The following is a 21,325-nucleotide window of genomic DNA, read 5'->3' as shown; positions in this document are numbered from 1 at the left end:
CCAGGAAGGAGCAGCTCCCCAAGGATGACCGCGCTCCCGTGCCATGGCAGCTGCCCCGCCTCTCCCAGGGCCAGCCGGGTGTTTGGAAGAGGAACCGAGGTCCCGGCAGCCGGGGCTCGGCGCAGCCAGCGAGCCCCTGGCACCGAGCAGAGCAGAGGCAGCAGGAGCCTGGGAGTCTCGTCCTGCACAGGGATCGGTGACGCGGGGTCTCTGCTCAGGTTCTGCCAGGAGAGGGAGACGCATGGGAGTGCCCGGGTGCAGCCGGCACTGGGCCGGTCCCGAGGGGAGAACTTGCTCCGTGTTCCTCGAGCGGGATTAAGGGATGGCCAGAAGGTTTTAATATTCATTTTATAGACTATGACATCAACTGATACCAGCGTATATTATGCAAAACAGCCACAATGTCTGCAGGCTTCAAAACAAAGATAAACTACGTTGTTTTCCTTTCCTTCTTTTATGCAATTATACGTAGGTAAGATTAATAATACCTCATGACATTTTCTTCTTAAAACTCTGGCCAAAACCATGCTCCTGACTAGGTTTTGAAAGCAGGAAGATGAAAGCGATGAATTAAAAACTGATGCCCGATCTTTGCATATTTAGCTTTCCATTCCAGAAATCCCTGGATCCATCCATGTGCTCCTCTGCTCATGTTATCTTACATTTTGTCTCATTCTAATCTCATTAGGATACTCTAAATCCAACCTGTTCTGCTTCTCACACCAAAGCTTGATATCATCTCTGCTCATGATATTTGCATGGCACACGTTGTTATCACACAGATAAGGGCAAAACAAATTGCATCTTGTTCTTTCTGCAATAAATAGTTCAATTTGGGGAGCTGGAGCTGTGAAACGGGGTGACACAACTCACGAGTAGCTCTCAACATGATGAATACTGACTAAGAGGTTATCTGTGGCTCCAAACTCATGAATTTTCAGAATTCATTGTCACTAAATGTCTGTCTTGTTTAAGAACATTTATTTTGTCAGTACTTCTGTTTTTGTGAACCAACATTATAGCTAGTGAGGGTCAAAAAACAAACCTTATGTTTGATGTGCTTTCTGTGATATTGATTTCATAGAGTCTGACTGCTCTTGTTAAGGGAAAGTCCCATTACAGCAGGGGAATGAGAGGAAGAACAACCTTTGTCCATGTAAAGCTCAGTTATTAAGTATTTTTTTTCCATTTCTAGAGCTTCCTCCATCCATAAATGACTGATAACCCTTCCACGGGATATTCTGCACAATCCTAGCAGGGTCGCTCTTAGGAATTCCAGAAGCTGAAAAAGAGTTTCCCAGAGTTTCCCGTGTCCAAACTGATCCTGACCCGTTTTTTCAGCCCTGCTGTGGCTCAGCTGTGCCAGGCTCTGACTGTCCAGCAGCACCGGGAGGTACTTGCAGGCCTGAACCCTTCCCTCAGTCCATAATAAAACCCAGCTGAGCGCCTGCCCCGAGCCCTGTGCAGTCAGGGGAAGGCTCTGAGTGTGCCTGGCCGGGACCAGGAGCCCCCTCCTGCCCGGCTCTGCAGCTCCAGCTGACTCCTGTGGCACTGAGGGACAGCTCCTCTGGCAGCCCGGGCGTGGCTCCCACACCTCTACAGGAGCTGCAACATTTCCCCTGGATCTTACACCCAGTGCTGGTGACTGGGATGTGTTTAGAGCAACGCGGATTATAAAGTGAACAAACTGAGTTGGTTCAGGGCTTTTTCAAAATATTTTAAAGCTCCTTTGTCTACTTTTCAGAAACACAGGTTAGAAAAACACAATGTACCTTTTTTGGAGCTCTTTTGACAGTGAGGTCCTGTAAAGCCTGTTCTGTCTGGAGGGCACCTTTGCAGATTTAGCTGTGCAGTCAGGTTCACTGACAGAGTAATCCTAAGTGACTGGGAACACTTGGCATCTGCCTCGATCCCCCAATATTTCCCAGCTGTGACATCGATCAGGTTCAGTCTGTTTCAGTGGAAGCTTAAGCTGAGCTTTTGACAGTCTCAGCAATGCTTATGGTGAATCTCCCCAATCACTTTTCAAGAGCACCCTCTCAGCTCAGTTGATAAAGAGCAGATTAACCTATCAGGGATGTCATTTTTCTCCAGCACCGATATTCTCATTTGTCAGATGTCGCTGGCAAGGAGCAGCTTTGACCTTTAAGGCAGGAATATGTAAGGTGTTGTCAAAATGAATCAGAAACTCAAAATAGATGTGATACAGAATTTCCAAGACTGGAGAGAGAGAGTTCACTCCTTATGCCCCCCAGAAGACCCCGTTCTCTAGAAACACCAACAAATCCCTGCTTTACTCAAACATCCTTTGGTGAACTTGACTGTGCTTGCAAGGAGAGGTGAACAATAAAACAAGGAGTGGTGCAGACAAAGCTCTCTCCACTGGCAAAGGGACCTGACCTTCTGCAGCTTTGTCACCTCAGCCTTGGCACTGAGGATTGCTGTGTGCCTTGGTGAGTTTGTGAGCTGAGTTACGTGAACTGACACAGAAAAGCTCTGCTTGCTGAGGATATCACCGAGTTCAACACACCCTCAGGTTTCTGTGGATAGAATCTGTTTCTCCTGGAACTGAAAGGGCCCCTCCTAAAACACCCCCACCTCACTGAGTCCAGCAGTGCCCTGCTAAACAAGAATCCAGAGTGGTGAATATTCCTGCAGGCCCAAGCCACAGCACGTGGCCATTGCATCTCCAGCCTTCAACAGCCCCTGGGCAGCAGGTGAGAATTCCTGTTTCTATCTGGGAAATGACCTCTCCTGGAAGGGGAAAAGCAGCATTTCCTTGCCCATCACTGACCCTGGCAGCCCTGCCCCTGTGTCTGTCAGCACTGACAGTGGTGCTGCTGTGGCTCAGGAGGGAGCAGGGGAGAGGATGGAAGGTGCTGCACCAGTGTGGTGCCCACAGCTCCTCAACTGCCTCTGGTCTTTCTCAGGAAAAGTTATGGGATCTAAATTCAGTGCCTGAGGCAGCCCCATCTGACTTCCGAGGACTGGAGCACCTTGAGCAAACGAAGGCTGCAGTGAGAGGTTTTGCCAGGCTGATACCAGCAAGAAGGAAAGAACTGAATGAAATTGAAAAATTACAACTTGAACCAGTAGCTGTTTCAGGCCAACACAGAATTCTGTCTGGGGCCATTAATTACATGAGTCAAGCTGCTGATCTGAGTGGGAGTGAGGGGTTTGCAAACCACACACAGCACAGAAAGGATCCCTCCCATCACAGCCTGCTCAGTGCCCCTGTAAGGGGTTTGCACAGAAAATCCACTGCAGAACAAGGCTGGAGGCAGCAGGGAGCCACCCGGATTTATCCAGGGAGCCTCCTCTATTTGCTGTGCTGTGGAGCACGAGGCACCACTGCTTCATGTTAAAATACAAAGGAGCAACCTAAGGACAGGGAGTTGCAGAAATACAAGGAAACTCACGCTTCCAAAGGCAAACTTGCCTTGTTTTCACTCTCCAGAGTAAAAGGGCAAGTCTGTGTTTGCTTCATTCCCCTCAGAAGTGTCAACCCTGGCTCTGCTGAACAGGATCCAGCCAGTATTGATTTTGCTCTGGGAATAATGTAGCTGAACATCAGATGGGTGACACACACCCCAAAACAAGGAGCGACAATGAAGCTGGAATAGCAAAGCTGAGCTCTGAGTGAGGTTTGAGTCCTACCACGAATCCCCAGGGTTTGTGAGCTCAGAGCTCTCTGTTACCTGACAGAAGAGGTCACAGAAAGCCCCAGAGCCGAAGGAGCCATGGAGGTCTCTCAGCTCGAGGTGGATGCACTGCCAGGCTGTGCATGCCTGGGGCACTTTGGTGCCAGAGGGGAGTTTGGGAAGGGCTCCACACTTCTGCCATTACCAACCCCACAGCAAGAGCATCCCTGCTTTTCCTAAAACACACATAACCTCTTACCCACAGCTCCATGGGAACTCACCGTGGATCACTCCCTGTGCAAGGCTCTGCAGCTCCAGCCTGTCCTCACTGCCATGTCCCGGTTTGCTCCTGGAATTCCCAGCCCAGAAATGTCTCCGTGCCCCTCCACTGCCAGAGCAGGCTTGGGAGGGTATCCCTGCCTGGGATTTTCACTGCCTTTTGTATTCCAGGTTTCCTGGTTCTTCCTTCTCCCACTTGCTAAATGCAGCTTGACACCACTCAGTGACCCTGTTAGCCAAGCTGAGTCTTTGAAAACACATCCCTCAGTAACACTGCAGACAAACCACAGCAAACAGAAGCAGCTTTGAACTCTGCAGTCATCGTAATCCACAGGCATAATTATGTGAAATGAATAAATGAAGCTGGATTAAGTGATGATCTCTGGCCAGGTGCCAGAGAGTGGCACCAACAGTTACCAAAGGGAATCACAAATGAGGCTGAGGAAAATACTGGGCATCCTAATTTACGTTCCTTGTAGTTTTTGTGATACAGAGATTATTAATTTTTTTTTTTACCATCACGTTGATGAGTGCCTCCAAACTGCACGTAGCATTTCCACCACAATTTCCATGGTGCAGCTTTGGTATCTATTTCATGCCTCTCCATCCTACAATCCTCTTCGAACACAAAACTCTTCCTTCCAAACTGGAATGCAGGGAATTGTCAACCAGTCCCCATCCCTGCAGAACGAGTGTAAATGTGACTGTGAGGGGCCCGATGCTGATGCCGGGACCAACGCTGTTCCCCAGCAGCCTGGAGTCAGTTCAGAGCCTTCTGCCTGTGCTGGGGCTGCTCTGTGTCACTGTCCCGTGGAGCTGGAGCAGCTTCAGCCCTGTCAGAGCGCACTGATCCCACGGAGAACGTGCGCATCTGCACTGGGCTTCAAGCAGCTCCGCGGGGAATCGCAGAAGGAGGAGCTCCTTTACCTACGGGGCCATCCGAAGGCCAGAGTTAACCGGGGGCTGGGAGGCGCCTTTATGGGCCCTGTGCAAAGTGCCTGACCCCAGGCACGATCGCTCTGCTGCCAGTGCCCTGGGGAAGGTGCAGTCCCAGGCTTTTCCCAAGCGCTGCTCGTCACTCACGCGTGCACAGAAGTCTGCACGTTCAGCGCTCTGTGCTCAGCCAGGGCTCCCTGTCCCTGCCTGGGGGCACGTGGAAATCCCCTGCTGCCACACCTGAGGCTGTCAGGCATTTTGGCCATTACCCTCAATCGTGTTCACCCTATGAATGAGAGCTCAGGCTAAGAAGGACAAGTTCTGCCACCAGGTTTGGTTCCAGGCTGTGCTGAGAGAGGGGCTTTGCAGTGTGCAGAAATTAATGCTGTGTTTCCAAGAGAAAAGATCTGTGTTTCCCAAACTGATTTGTAAAAATCTGTTCGTTCATTAATCCTAATTTTAATACAAGGTAAAATTTAAAAAATAAAAGGCAATACAAAAGATGGAAACAGTTAAAAATATTAACAGCCTGTGAGTCAATCAGCAGCTTGGTCTGTGCCAGGTGCTGAGGGTGCCAACTTAAAGTAAAAAGTGTCCTTGTAGGCACAGTGTCCCCCAGGCAGTGCCCAAGGGTGCTGTGTCTGCAGGGGGTCTCTCACTCACAAGGCTCGAGTTGTGCTCTCCTGGTCAGGACTGGAGTCTCCATCGCTGCTCCAAGGCCGGTATGTGAAACCAGACAGGAATTATTTGTGACTTCAACACTGAGGCAACAAAAGCATCCTGGAAATGTGCTGTTCCTTGTCCTTGAAGCAACTGTAAACACAGATATGAACACAACAGACCAGGCATTTGTATGATGGTGTTTGAAGCTGTGTAAAAGATAATGCAACAGTTAATTTTCTCTTTAGTTGCGCTTTTCCTCACCATCAGTTGCTACTAAATAAGTCCCTAACATTTTTCAAGGGCATAACTTGCAACAAGACAGCAATAACCATTACATATTGTTTTCAATAAGATGCCATTTTCCTTTCTGGCAGGCAGCGATGGGCTTTTAATGGGAAACATTTGTTTCATAAAACTTCCAGATGCTGCCTTGACTATTGCAGGGAAAGAAAAGAGGAGAAAACAAACCCAAAGCAAGGGCAGAAAATACAAAGAGCAAATGAAAGATTCAATTTCCATTGCAATGATTTCTCTTGTATCCCAGGCTGATGTGGAGTTTTGCTGGATCAGACACCTCAGGTGAACCTGTGTTGCAGAGCTCCACTGAGATCCTGGCTCTCCCACCTGCTGCATTCCCCCAGCCATTCTGAGCCACAATGGGAAATATTGGAAGGGAATTACCATGCAAGTGAAGCCAACAGTTCAGTAAAATCAAAAATTATAGGGGATAATCCTTCCAGACTATAAAACCCCAACAAATACAGAAAAAATACAGATGACTAATGGCACCAACCTCATTCCAGAAGATGAAGTGCACTGTGAAGTAGCAGCAGTTTAACAGGAGGAATGGGAAAGCCAACATCTGTGAAGAGCCAGGACAGCAGCCATGGCCAGTGCTTTTCCATGTCTATTTTTTGAGCCCTCCAGCATATCTGGTGAGTGGCAAGAGGCACTTTTTTTTCCCCCTGAACAGACCCAAACCACGAGACTTTGAAGAATGTGTCAGCACTGCCCCATGAGTGGTGCCAGGGAGCTAAAGACAGGCAACTGAATGCCTTGGTCTAAGTGGTTGGACAAAATCCAGGGGCTCCACATATTCTGTGTTACAAAGGAGAACTGGAATTGCCACCACGTATCTTTGAAGCAATCCTGCTTACCTGCAGAGCTTCTGTTCCCTGGTTCAGGGGGAGGCAAGCCACAGGAGATGGATTTGTTTGCATAGCCCTAGGTCAGCTCCAGCCAGCCCTGCTCCCACTCAGCTTCCCACACTTACAAACAGAGGAGAGGGAGCATTTCCTCACCCTCTGCTTCTCTGCTCCTGTTTCTTATTTTATGCACAAACGAGAATTTCCAGAGAAGAGCTAAAGGGTCACGATTAGCACGTGTCCACACCTTTGGTTTGGATGGTAATGTACCTCACACAGTGTGAGGTGTCTGAGTGCTACACAAAGCAAGTTCTTGAATTTTCCCCCACTGTCTAATCTAATCTAATCTAATCTAATCTAATCTAATCTAATCTAATCTAATCCCACTGTCTTTACTCTGAATGACTGTCTATGCAATCCAGTATTTACTCATCACAGCAGAATACTGCACCAAAAAATACTATTTCCTAAATTTGGCTACTCTGCAAAAAATCACAAATTCAATTTGTTTAATAATGTGATAACAGCATATTATATTTTTTAATTAAAAACTGTATCCTCTCATTATGTCTGCAGGTCTTTCATATGGATGTCATTCAGAAACAAGGAAATGCAAGCTGATCTCCACAGAGAGAGAGACACTTCACCCTGACCTTGGTGCACAGGGGTTTTTTCCACTTGTCACACAAACCTTCTATTGGCACAAAAAGTTACAAGTGGAAAGGGAGCAGTTCCCAACTGACAGAGCAGCCAAACTTATTGGATCAGCCTATAAAACTTGGGATAAAAATTTGTAAAAGCAAAAGGAGACTTTTTTCTTAAAGCAGAAATGCCCAGTAATACCCGTGTTCTACCTCATGTAAGTCTGAAGAATTTTAAAGGCATCACGTGCTGAGGATGGGACAGGGGAGCATCAGCCAGAGTCACCAGTGTCCTCTGAGGGCTTGCTGCTGGATTAGCCTGTAAGAGTCCCAATAGTTTAAATGCCAGCAGGATTTAAAGCTCTGCAGATCACACCTACCTGAGCAATACAACAGATTTTACAGGACAAGAACAGGTTCAGTTTTTGGACAATGGACATTTCCCACACAGGCACAGTCCTTGCACTGCCTCCTCAGACACTGATTTCCTGAGGCTTTGCCTGATGCTGCTTTAATTCTTCACACTGTGGGGCTACATCACTCACTCACCCTGGGAGATCATTCCACAGTTTAGAAGAAGTTACTATGGCAGTTTTACCCCTGACATTCATCCAAAATTCTACTTTTCCTAATTTAATTCCGTTCTCTATGAATCTTTTTTTCCTCCATGGGTATTAAGGAGTTCCTTTCTTATTCCAGATAAAGCTGAGCTATAAGCAACTAGAAATCAATCTCATTCCTTAGCTGCAGAGATGTAACCTTGAGCAGGTTTGGGCAGGTAATTATGGACTGTACTTAGGGGTCCACTAAAACTTTCTGCCTGATTTCCCATCCCTGCAGGGATGATAATTGGAGTTCCACATGGAAGTATCCCAGCCCCTCTGGCAGTGAGCAGGGCAGCACTGAGAGGCTCCAGGAGCAGCTCTGTGCATCCCCCAGGCTGAGACAGGAGATGGAAGTGTGTCCCAGCTCTGCAGAACACCAGGGACCAAAGAGAGCCATGAAATTCACTGCCAAAGGGGCCATGGTCACATGAGCTTCTCCCCAGGCTGTGGTGCCCCACTGCAGAAACAGGGAAATGTGACTCTTGGAAGTTACATTTGTAAGGAGAGGAAGGAATGGGTTATGTTCTGATTGCACACTGGCTTAAATGAGGAGCTGCTCTAATAATCCTGTGGAATGGGATGGGTCTGAGTGCCAGCTGAAGTGAAAGGCAGCTCAGGCTGAGACCATGTGTGTCCCAGGTTTGCTTTTACTTTCTACATTATTTTTCCTTCATATAAATATCAACCACAACAGGTACTAACAGAAGACTCCAGGAGCCTTTCCCAGCTGTTTTGGGCTTCAATCCCCAAAGCTTGCCTCTCATAACTCAGTTTCACCTTCAGGCACTTTAAAGTTAATAGACTCATTTGAGCAAAGGGCTTATTGGAAATCCATGTTGGAAAATAGTGAGCCTAAGTGTGCTGGTGCCAAGCTATAAACACATTTATACAGTGCAGTAAATCAGGGCTGCTGCCTCTCTTTGGAAGGGCCAGGCCAATTAAGCTGAATGTACAGGATATGAGGATGGAACCTGTTCAGCTGTAGGCAGGTAGCAAAGACTGCAGCCACACCACCCTGCTGGGCCTTGTTTTGACATTGCCCTGCCTGGCCACATTTGATACCATTTGCTTTTGGCTTGTCATTCAGTGACTGCTGAAAAAAAAGAGGGATTTGGAAAGGCATTGGCAGCGTTGTGTGGGTGTGGCATGAGGACAGGCAAATGGAAGAGACAGGAAAGGTGATGCCTGTGGACATCTATTGGCACAAGGTTCACAAATGTGCCTGGGCTCTGGAATGCACTTATGGTGCTGGACTCACTCTCAGAATTCCTGCATAGGTAGAGGTCATATGATTTGACCAATGACTTTACACAAACAAGAAAATGTTCTTTGTTATCAGATCATTTCATTCAACTACTTAATTACCCCCCTACCTCTTTAAGTGTTATCTAAAATACAAAACAAGGTACAGTAATAGGATGGGGTGTTACAGAGAGCTGGTTGGCTTTTAGTGCATTAAATCCCTGGATATTATTTATATCTTCTGTTTGTGTAAAACCTGTCATTGACTAATGTAAAGTTACATTGCATGAAAAGGGGCTCAGATCATAGAAGCTGTAGCTGGAAGCTGAAAGCTGGCAGAGCTGTCTTGTAAAAACTCTAAAATGCATTAGAATGCACACAAAAAAGTAATTTTTTTATGAGAGAGAAGAGGAAGAAAAAGAGACCAGTGTCCCATTCAAAAGGGGAGAATTCAGACTTCGAGAGAGAATTAAAAAGGGGGATTTCAAACATTCTTTTAAAGGTTTTGTTTCCCTTTTAAGATTCAGAAAAGTCAAGCACTCTTGTTGCTGCCCCAGTCCCTAATGCAAGATGGTCTCGTGCTATTCTGCCAATACCTAAAAGCAAGAGGAAGAGATTTCCAAATAAAGTGCCAAAAGCAACTGCCAGGTCACCAGCTGTGCCTGCCCAGGTCCTAACCCATGGCACTAATTATCCATCTGCCTTGTCAGCTGCCTGAACAGATTCTCCATCCTATGGCTGGGCACAGGAACAGGCTGCCTCTCCTCTTCTCATACATCTTACCGTGGGTGGGTTTGTTTAGAATGATTTTTAAACTTTGTTCTAACAATTCTGTTTGTACCTTCACTCCTCTCACTACTTGTTTCACTGCTCATTTACTCACTGGAACAAAAATTGTTTGAGACAAGCACTAAAGAAGCCAATGTTTGTGAACAGAAACCAAATTCATTCCCTTCAGGAAGTTGGCAACTCTGCATCATCATAAAACAGAGATATTCACCTTTAAATCCTGGCTTTTGAAAGCAGGGAGAAACTCACATGAGCACAAAGCCCATAATACAGAACCCAAAATCCACAAATATCTCACGTGAGCAGGGCAATGCACTCACCATGGTGGGGAGCAGCCCCCAGCCCTGGAGCAGCATTCATGAGCAGCTCATTACTTGGCAGTCTTTTGCACAGGAAATGCTGTCACCTGAACAAATAAAGGACATATCCTGGCATGGGCCATGAAAGCCTCTCTTTCTGACTTTAGCAGTATCATCTGGGGAAAAGAGGAACCACAAAGAGGCAGGAAAGAGCAGTGGCCTCTGACTGCAACTTCCCTCTTGCAGCACCCCGGCCACAGGCTGCTGCTGCCTACCTTAATCCTTTAATTCTTCACCAAGGCAAGGGGGATTTTCCACCTTCACAGCTTCTCCACAGCATGAATTAGTGAGCTGACTCTACCCTAAAGTACATCCCAGCTCCCATCCTCTGCACCAAAGCCATCATTACCTGCAGAGCAAAAAAGAGCACGGAGTGAAGGGTAAAACTCTCTGTTGAGATCTAGAAAGTGACTGTTCCTGGCTGCCTATGGGGCTGTTCCCCTCAGCATGGCACAGCTGTGCAATGCATTTTCTTTGACACACAGTACTCTTGGTTTCCTAATATCTCGACTGCTTCTTCCAGTACATCAGTCCCATTTGCTTCTACAGCAACATCCCTAGCCAGCCTCATTTGTCTTCTTTATCATCTTGAAGAAAATTTGAAAGGCAACTCAGAAATTTTTCTATCTGAGTTTTCCAAGTGTGTTTCACTATTCCAGTGTCTGTTACATTGAGCTTGGAGCATCCTCATACCTACAAGGTATGAGAGATTTCCTTCAGTGCAGATCCTTTATAAAGTCTAAAGGCTCCACTCAAACACCAGACTGGTGTGGCTCCACATTTGCTTTTTCACACCCACATTAAACAATCTTTAAACAATTGACTTATTTGTGGCACACGATGTTGCATGATCTGGAAATTAAATATCAGGATTGTATTTCACCCCCAAGTCCCAAGAGGTTAATAAAGGAGTCTGTCTGCTGATTGTTTTCCTGAGATATAAACTTATAAAAGTACATTAGTTCCTCATCAATTTGCAGTTTATCTCTACGTTTTCCCTGATGGCCTTCCCAATAGCATCGTGGGGAGGAGTGAAAGGGCTACAGGGATTCCAGAACAAATCCTTTGCAGAACAATTCACAATATGTACATTTGTTTACTTCTGCCATAATTGCTACATCTGCTTTCCTGACACTAATTAATTAGGCCTCGTTTAATTAATTGTGTTCTCTGAGGAAGGTGCTGTTGACATTTTGCAGCTGGTAGTTGAGAGGGGAGCTGTGCAAGGCAGAACTCCTGACAGCATCCCTGGTTTGGAGTCCTGCAGCTCCCCAGACTCTGCCAGTGCCCGTGGCCCATGCTGGGCTGTGCAGCTGGAAGGAACCCTCTGGATCTGAGCCTTCAGCCCCTCTGGAACTGCCAAAAAAACTTCAAGTGGAGAAGTAACAGTCCAAAATCTGACTTGAGTCTAAATAAACACCAAACCCAGAAACACAGATGTAGATAGCATACCTTGGGTTTCCTCCCATTGAGGCCACCTCCTCTATTTATTTACTTACACGGATTTATCTCAACTTCCTTGGGTCACACTTGGATGTGATGGGACAGGTCTTGTCCTGGAGCAAGTTAATAACATCCCCACAGGTCTGCCCTGCACATCATTGCTGTGTGTGACTGCATGTCTTGTTTTACACAGATGGGCAATCATGCATACAAATGCTCGTATAATTCATCCCAGAGTTGCTGAACTGTTTATTCAGGCAACTTTCCATCTATTCCTAGCACTCCACATGCTACAGAGGTGTTTTCTCTTGTTCCCAAAATATTATTCTTCATTAATTGAATTTTGGTAAAACAGCTATACCTTTGAGAGCTGGAGATTCTTAATCTCCTAACAGGCTCTTTGAGGTCAGGGGAAGAAGAAAGTCTAATATTTTCCACAGTGCTACGTAGCCTACTAATTTCTTGTCAAATTGGCATGTGTTTACCATCCCTCACTGATACTCTGACTGGACTTTGGCAAGGAAACCTTTGCCAACAACCACTTTATGAGCAAAACCTGCACATTTCTCCCCGAGAGCTATTTTTTAAGAGCACTTCCTTTAAGGAAAATTCTTCTCACAAAATTTCGTGGCTGACTGAGGTGTCCTGCTCCCAGCCTGGCTGCGCCGACTTCAGCAGCATCACAGCAGAAATAAACGGGATTGTTTTTGGTGGCACGATGTCACATGCATTGGCCATATCCCTGGCAACAGCCAGCCTGCCCTGTGGCTGTTTGAGAAGAAAGAAATGGAGTGAATCAGAATCAGCCACAGTCCCTGCAAAAAAGGGGGAGAAAGAAAAGAAAGGAAGAAAGGAACAGCTACAGAGTGGGGTCTGGGAAGATTAGGTGCTGGTTTGAAAACACTGAGGCAATGGACTGAAACCCAAAAGATTACTTGTCTATTTTCTAGCTGCAGCAATAATCATTCTCTGCTAATTACCTTCCCTTTTGTGCCATGGGTGCCATTAGCTGTGTCCCAGCAGGGCCCAGGACAGCCCAAGGGTGCACAATGCATGTGCTGGGGGACGTGCCATGGCATCAGCCACCAGACACATTTCAGGAAGGAGTTTCAATGCCTCCGTTTATTTTGTTTTGCTTGCAAACATCTGAGCTCTCCAATTTGGCAAAAAGAAAAAAAAAAACACAAACAAGCACAGCATGTCATTCTCTTTAGGGCTCCACATAAAAATCCTATCAGCGCTTTATAGACAGCAGTATGGTGGTTTTCCTAGCTTCAAATGCTTTCCTGCTCCTGCTACTCATCCAGAATGAAAGGTTCTGCAAACAAAAGCAGTACAGTGAAGGCATGTGTGAGTTTGCTTCCAGACACTTCAGACTGCAGATATTTTCTTACTCTTTGCTGTTGGCAAATGTGTCATTGAAGGACATAACTACAGGTTTATCAGAAATGCAGAAAAACCCTCTCTTCCTGTCTCTTTCCCTTTGTTCTTCCTGTAAAGCAAGCTGTCAGCAAACAGCAGTCAACACTTGATTGCTGTAACACAGGTGATTACAAGAAATAAGAAATATTTGGGTTTTTTGAATGTTTTCTGTTTTGGTCTGTACCCAAGGTGCTGTTTCCTCTTAAAATTGTTTTTCCTCACGGTTATCTGAAGCCCACAACTAATAACAAAAAGAGCTGATAATGTACAGCCAAAATGCCATGGGGCTGTCAAAGCCCAATACCCTGAGTGCAAAGCCCAGGCTGGGCCTGGAGCCTCTGCACTCGAGTTTCACAGGGGCTTTTGCTGGCTTCCAGATCAGAAGGGGCACACAAGGTAGGGAGCACTGGCATCCCTAAATTTTGAATCACTAGGGCATCCTAATCTGATTTTTGTGGAGTGATTTGTACTCCTTCTCCATGTTACCATAAGCAGTCTAAAAATGTGTGAAACTGCTCCCTCTTGTAGGATAAGGTTTGAATTTTAATTTTTAACTCGTCACTAACAGAAACTGTCATTTCAGAAAGGCTGCTGTTACTGTTAAATTAGGAAGTCAAAAGTTGGTTTTATGTAGAGGAGTTTGGGTTTTAGTGGAGCTTATTACTAGAATGAAGGCATGGCTTTGATAAATTTGGAACACACCCAAACTACAAATCAGAGTTTGTAACTTCCAAAATTGGCACACAGTCAGCTGCCTTTGTTATGAGTAGTGGTATCTGCAGGATTAGTGCCAGAATTAAAAAAAAAAAAAATCATCACTGTAGACCCTTGCATGAAAGGGAACTGGAGAGATCTTTCCCCTTGAGAAAAGCAAATGACATGAAAAAAGCTGAGAAATGCTCAAAGCCAATGTCACACCCTGGGACAAGATCACGGTTTCTATGTCTTGGAAGGGTAGTGAACTCACTTTTAATATAAAGAAGAAATCTCTTCAGAAAGAAGATGGAATGAGTTTAGGTAAGTACACTTTCTTTAGGTTCTCTTCAGGAGCTTGGGTGCCTCTCATGAAACCTGCAGATGGCTCCTACCTCCTGCTTGTCTCTGGAAGTTTCAGCTCTCAATTATGAACATGCTAGTGCATATCAGTGAAAGAGGAACAAATAAGGAATAAAGGGCTTGACTGGGAACCAGGCAGAAGCTCAGGCAAAGCATCTCCCTGGTTACATCCCACTGCTGCCCAACCAAGGCCCCTGTGTGGGGTGAGGTGCAGAGGAGGGGCAGCAGAGAGGAAATCCTCTCTTCCTGCCTCAGCACCATGTTCTACCTCTGCACACATCACTGGTACTCCCTGGCAGCACCTCACACCGAGCCCAGCTCCAGTTTGTACTGACATGCTGTAAACACCAGCCCATGTCCCACAGCTGGGCAGGACAGAAATTTTCTTTATTCTCCCTTCCACTGGCCCTTGTCTTTATAGGTAGCTCCAGGGATACTTAAATTTATATTCCTATTATGCTGGCACAAAATATTTATGCAGGAATAGAGGCAATTAACAAAAAATCTCCCAAACAAACCGACCAACCTCAGGCTATGCAAACTGATCCTCCTCTCCCTCGCTGGCAGTTTGGAGGAGTCCTGACAGTGGCACACAGGTGGCACCTGAGCAGGTGCTGCACTGCCATTCCCAGGTTTCCACAGATCAGGCTTTGCTTCAGCTCCAGTATGGCTCAGTCAGGCTTCTGTTGAGCAAGAAATTCATGAGATTTTGCTTCTTACAAACAGCACCTTGCTGTTAGAAACTGTTTGTGACGTGCCCGGCCCTAGAGGAGTGCCAGGCCCGATTAATATTGTTTAACAAAGCATTTGAGTGACCCCTGATGAACAGCAGAGGTCGGAGGGCAGGGACCTATGCTGAAAGCCAATTGCTGGAATTATTTGTCTGGCTTGTGTTAGCTGCTGGGATCCTGCTATATAAGTCAGAAGTGCCAAGTGCCCTAAGTGCAATATTGTAATTTAAATGCTTCTAACACAAGAGAGAAACAATTCACTGATCATCTCATTAGAGGTTTAGCTATTTACATCTGGACAGCTTCTCCTCTTTGATCTTGTAAGAAAAATGAATGGAAGTTTAGGACACATTTAATTGCTTTTGTAAAGGCTTGGATGCAAGCAAAACACACTTACAATCTGGGAAATAACAATGAGGGGTTGTAAACTTATTCAATACCCTCTGACCAGTTCTAGATACCAAACCAGAGAATTCCAATGTTAAAGAATACAAGAGTGCTGACTCCTGGTTTCTATTTGACTCCCATTACAAACCTCATCTGTATGTTACTAAACAAAACAATATCCTTCTCCCTGTGGACATATGAATGAGCTACATTGACATCGTTTGGTTTTATTTTTTGCCCCTCGCAGTCACAGTGTACAAAAAACTGCAAGTGCTGTAGCCTGAAAATTTCACGAGCAGAGAAATCTCTGCTCCCATCTATCGGTGAGCAAGAGAAGAATGCCCATAAAAACCAGTAAATCAGTTTGGTTGTTTTACCCAGGTCCCTGAATGGACAGATAATCCAGGGGTAGGAGCTCTCTGGTACCATCTGCTTTTCTTTCATTTCACTCCTCATTCTTCCAGTGGCACTTCTGGGGAGATGTCATAGTTACATTTCAGTGACCACAAAGTCCTACCAGTCCTCTCAGTATTCTATACTGGGATGGCTTCTCTGTTAGTTCTTGCAAAAGATTTAGTGAGTAGACATGATGGGGAAACAGATCCATAATGGGGCTGAGCAAAGGAAAGGTTGTTTTACTGCAGACCATGGTAACAGCAGCAGAAGTGGGACATCTTGGAGGATGATCTTTAAAGATCCCTTCCAAGCCAAACCGTTCTGTGATATTCACTGACAAGTCTTACTCAATCACTAAATAATTAATTTGATTTTAGATAGGGTTGTAGGAAGGAGATTCCAAAAGTAACAGAATATCCATTTGCAGCTGGCCTGCCCAGGCAGGAGTCAGACCTCTGGAGCTGTGGTATCCAAACTCTGCTAAACTACAGGAAAATTCGGCACAAGGCTTAGGAGAAAAGATGCTCATAAGGAATGTGTGCCTACAGAAAATTCACAGCATCAGCTGGAAACCAAACCACTGGACTGTGGCCAAAGATGCTGAATGAGATAGATGGTTTTATTTATTGTGGACTGTTTTCCCCAAGTTAATGGTATCTTTGCCTTGCCACTAGCAAAGGCCTTGTGTTTTCAAGGAGTTTCATCCTTGCAAGTGATGAAATATTGCCTGAAGGTGCTTGGAAAACATTCCAGGTGGGAAGGGGCACAGTGCTGTACACAGCTTTAAAGAGAGCTCAGTCATTGAACACAGCCTTACTGCTTGCAGGAGTTGAGTTCTGGGTATCCAGTGATTAGGGGTGGTGGCAAAAGTGGAGGAGAAAGCAGGCAAAAGGAAGTGAATTACTGGATTCATATGGAAGGGCTGAATTTCTGAGCTCACCAGCTTTGCTGGAATTTTCTCAGCATCTGAATCTTAAGTGAAGCCTCACTGCCATTGTTAGGAGCAACATTCAGTTCTTGCCATGCTCTCATTGGTGGTCATTGCTATTCCCAGATCATTAGGAAGAGGAACAGGCACGGTAAGGAATGTGAAACAGGGCTGCAGGGAAAAGATGCTGCTGAATAAATCCATACTGGGGTGAACACAGTGCTGAGACAGAATATCATTCAGCACGAAGGTTTATCACTACGAACTGGCATGTTGCAGTTGAACTGGGGTTTTCTAAAGAGAACTGCACCCACAGACAGCTGACTGATGAGTTCACCGGATAAAAGACTGCTCAGGAGTTCATCCACTGAAAGGCTCTTTACAGGCTCCACTTTCTCACGGTCCCCCTCTGGAAGGAGTTACTGTGCTTCTAAGAGTTCCACAGCCCATGCCTGTCCTCCCATTGTTTCAAGTTAAGGGAACATCAGCTGGTTTTGCTATTGTGAGCAGGGGCCACGATGGAGGGCTAATTGCTTCTGTTCAGCTAAATGTCTGTTTTATGGGGCCAGGCTATTGCAGGCACCCAGCTGGACAATGGGACAGCGGCCTGAGCCTGTGATCTCTCTCAGACAGTGGGCATTTAGGCCACTTCTGAGGGAGCTGGCAAGAAAACTCCTTGTTTCTTTTTCCACACAATAAATAAAACCCCCAAAAGATAATTAGGTAATTCAGAGTGGATAATGATTATCCATGGTTTGGGAGGAATTTCTTTCTGACAAAGACTCCTCTGCATCTGTAGTACAAACTGATTTTACTGGGAACTTGCTATTAGCCAGAAGAAGCAAACTTCCCAGAGGAAATCTGTAAGGTGGGAAGAGTTTGTTAATGCTAGATGCACACAAGGATACATAAAGGTTATTCCTAGCAAGCCACATTGCATCCTTGCTAAAGAAAACATGAACATTTCTACCCCTTGGTGAGATCAAGGTACAGAAACACATATTCCTAAAAGAATACCTTTCTCCAGGGCTTTGGGGTTTTGTTTTGAGACCAGTGCCAGACCAGTGCCAGATCTCTGAGCCTGCTAGAATCATGCTTTATTGCCTCTGTGGCAAAAAAGTGAATCCTAATAAATTTGAACCAGCCAGTTGATTCTGCAGCACCAAGATACAGAGCTTTTTCCAGCTACTCTTCATTTCTTGGATACTCAGGTGACTGAACACAGCATTTCAGGGATGCTGAGGGATAGAGATGAGATAGCACATGTAGGGAGTTTCTTAATGCTGGTCTATTTGAATAATGAAAATTAAAGTAGTCCTATGGATGTTTACTGGGATCCTGTAATAGGTTCTTCACAGAAAGTCAACCTAAGCAGGCCTGATATTGACTTGGAACTCAGCTTCATTCATTACTTACAGGTGAGGATATACAGACACTTTTCCAAACAGAAATGGCTTGTCTTGTGGATGACTGGCCTGGTCTCCCTAAATTTCAAGTAGATTTCTCCTATTCCCAGGTAATTTTTAAGTTTAAATTACAAATATTCCTGCCTTACTTTTTCAAACCAAAATATATGGACTAAAGAAGGCATTCAGAAAAACTTGTGCTTTATCTAACTTGCAATAAAGACATAATTGTCAAGAAACACCATGAGTTTAAAGATTAATCTATAATGGTAAAATTCAAGCACAACTGTTCTTCACATCTAGTGGGCCCAGTAATAACTACAAGAAAGAAAATTAAAAACAAGAAAAAAATCCATATGTGACTTTTGTCCCTTATTATGCCTGTAGCTTAATTACAGAGCTGCATTGTGTGCTTAACTAAGAAGCAGTAAAGGCACTGCAAGAAGTCCCATTAATGAGTCAGCATCACCCCCTGAAGATCAGATTCGTTTCTGGAATCTTTCTGCTGGAAACCCCTTTAGTTCCTTAGGTTCACCTTTCCCTCCAGCAGCTCCAAATACAAACTAGCAAAGGGTGAGGACAGGTAAGAAGCAAGATCACAATCAAATCCTACCCGTTCAGCAGTGTGCATCCAGCAGGCAGAGGGTGAGCTCAGACATCCTTGTCCTCACAGGAGATGTGGAAGCTGAGAATGGTCCCCCATGGGATGAAGGCACAAGGTGCAAAAAGGAGAAAGCCCGTGGTGAAAAGAATGGGGGTGATGGAGAGAAGCTGGAAGTTCTTTCAGAGAAGCTGAAAGTTGTATTTAAGAAGTTCAGTGTGAGCACAGAGTGCTGCAGGAAGCAGCAAGCTTATCAGAGATCTTCACATTGCCTACGGTATCAAATGTTCTGTTCACAGAGAGACCAGACAAACAAATTGGCAGGATATGTCAATAGAGTCTAGACTGGAAAAGGTCTCCTGAGAAATTAATTTCCAAATCTTTAATCTACCCATTTAATATATTTTTATCCATATTAGTGCAGCGTTTCACACTACTTTCCCTACTTCGAGAAAAATGAAGTTAAATACTGTTAAAAAAAAAGAAAAAGAAAAGGAATTAATATGTTCTTTTCTTTATATAACTTCACATTTTCCCAAATGCAACTTGAAGCCTCATCCAGGGAAATATTTACATATGTGCTTGTGTCATTCTAACTGCCCCCACACTTCCTGTACTCACTGGAGCCCATCTGATGCTTTAAACTAGGTGTTGAAATGCCCTACTGAACCAAAGCCACTAATTCAGATTTTTTTTTTTCTTTAAGGTGGAGAACAAAGAGATATCTCCCTCCTGGAAGCCTCAAGGGTTGGCAAGAAAGGAGATGATGTGGGAAACCTTGTGCCCTCTTCTCCCAGGTGACATGAAGAGCACTGCCAGATGTACAGTGTCAGAAGTACTGCAGAAATGTTTTTTCCTAAGATGTGCAAACTCAAGCCTTAGGTCTTTCCAGGAAAAAACCCCACCTCATCTGAATGCAACAGACAACAGGTATTAGATTGTTTTGAAACGTGTACACTGTGGAAGCTCATGCACATTCTTCTGGTGTTTTACTCACAGAGCTGTCACTGCATGCACATTAAAAGAAGAAGTGGAAAAAGCCCAGCCTCTGAAGAGATCATTAGTATTTCTTTCCTCCTCATCTGGCTCTCTCTTTAATTCCTTTTCCCTTTCCCAGAGAAGTGTAGCAGATTGTTCTGACCAGGATGCCTCACCTGTGACTTATGCACAGGACAGTGCAGAGTATCTGCTGCTCAGGCTACTGCTGAATCACTGTGATTTTATGCCACGATAAAACAGCCCACAGTGGCAGAGCACACAGGCACTCATTTCCTCTTGCAGACAAACACCCATTGAGCACTCCCCACCACATCTGGGGAACCTGTCTTACCCTATTGCTTTTTGTGCTGCTTTTCAGGATATTTCACTGAAGGAATGAGAACAAATCAACTACAAACTTGAAGAGGGAAAACACAGACATTTTAGATGCTAATCTCCAATTATCAGTGACTGAAAGGGCAAAGGACCCTGCTCCAGTGCCACACTCAATATTCCTCACAGGTGAGCTCTTTCTACAGCCCTCACTTTTCTTTTCAACTCTTTTCTGACAGCAGTTACGAGTTTTCAGTTTTATCTCTAAGATTTTTTCGTATTTAGGGTTTTCATCTGTCCATCCCCTCTCTGCTAGAGAGAACTGACCCCTCACCTCTGGTACTAAATTAGACAGTCCTTCCTGTGATTCTTAGAAAATTACCTTTATGATTCTTTGAGGGAAGCACTTTTTTCTTAGAGATGTATTTAATGTGGCCAGATTGTTCTTTCATTGCAACACAGAATCCTTACTAAAAAGCAGCAGGTTTTTTGGAACATTATGCAAAGGAAAGCACATCAAAATACCTGGAATGATGGTTCATCAAAGACTTGAAATTGCCCAATCCTCTTTTTGGTGATATTCTGGAGTATTTTCCACAACTGGTGTGTTCCTGAAAGGTAAATGTGAGATAGTTAATAGGATCCTACCAGCACTGAGCACTTCTGAGAGTTTGCTGCACTTTTGGAACTTATGTTTTCAGTTTGTCATTCCCCAAATGGTCACAGCTCTTTACCCTCTGTGCTTCATCTTGCTGATGCATCACTTCCACACCACTCCTCTCTTTGAGCTGTGTCTGAAGGGTGGTGGAACCAAAGCCAGAACCACCCAGCCTGCCTCAAAAAAAGAGATTTTTCTGGTTTAAACATAGCCAAAGCCTGTGTCTGTTTCATTACTGCATTTAAGGAGAAGAGGTTTTTTTGAGAGCTATTTTTGCCATCCCCGTGAATCTGAAGCAATCGTGGTGTTTTGTGGGTTTCTACCATGTAATTTCAATATGCAACACTCTCTCCAAGTTGAATAATTTGGAATCCACGCACGCTTTGCAGTTTCAAGATAATTTGATCTGAATAGCAGTTTCATGTAAATGTTTTGGCAGCAGTGAAAATACCCTCAACATTACTACTTGCAACTTGAAACACCAATAACGATTTTACATGCTGGCAATGAAAGAGCTTGATAGGCAGGTTAAAATCATTAATTCCTCAGTCTGAAACTGGTATTTTCTTACTGAAAGGTTTGAAAACAAATCTACTTTCAACAGGTTATTTCTGTATTAATGTGATACCAGCAACATCTGTGCAGCTCCCTCTCTTCTCCTGTGGGCAAGCACTGTTAGGGGAGCT

General features: G+C 44.9%; 1 long non-coding RNA gene across 1 annotated transcript in view; it reads right to left on the bottom strand.

The window, feature by feature from the left end:
• Positions 1 to 5,271: 5,271 nt before the first annotated feature.
• LOC106859432 (uncharacterized) overlaps positions 5,272 to 21,325 on the bottom strand; it is a 39,682-nt gene continuing 23,628 nt past the window's right edge. Inside the window, exons 6-8 of the long non-coding RNA XR_015803449.1 lie at positions 20,507 to 20,592; positions 14,748 to 14,904; positions 5,272 to 5,669 (exon numbers count right to left, since the gene is read on the bottom strand). This is a non-coding gene — a long non-coding RNA (uncharacterized LOC106859432). The remainder of the gene's footprint in view (positions 5,670 to 14,747; positions 14,905 to 20,506; positions 20,593 to 21,325) is intronic.

This window comes from Sturnus vulgaris, chromosome 4 (genome assembly GCF_052056855.1).
Source record: "Sturnus vulgaris isolate bStuVul1 chromosome 4, bStuVul1.hap1, whole genome shotgun sequence".
Lineage (NCBI taxonomy): Eukaryota > Metazoa > Chordata > Aves > Passeriformes > Sturnidae > Sturnus > Sturnus vulgaris.
The sequence above is the reverse complement of the archived record's forward strand: the minus strand, read 5'-3'. Positions and strand labels throughout refer to the sequence as shown.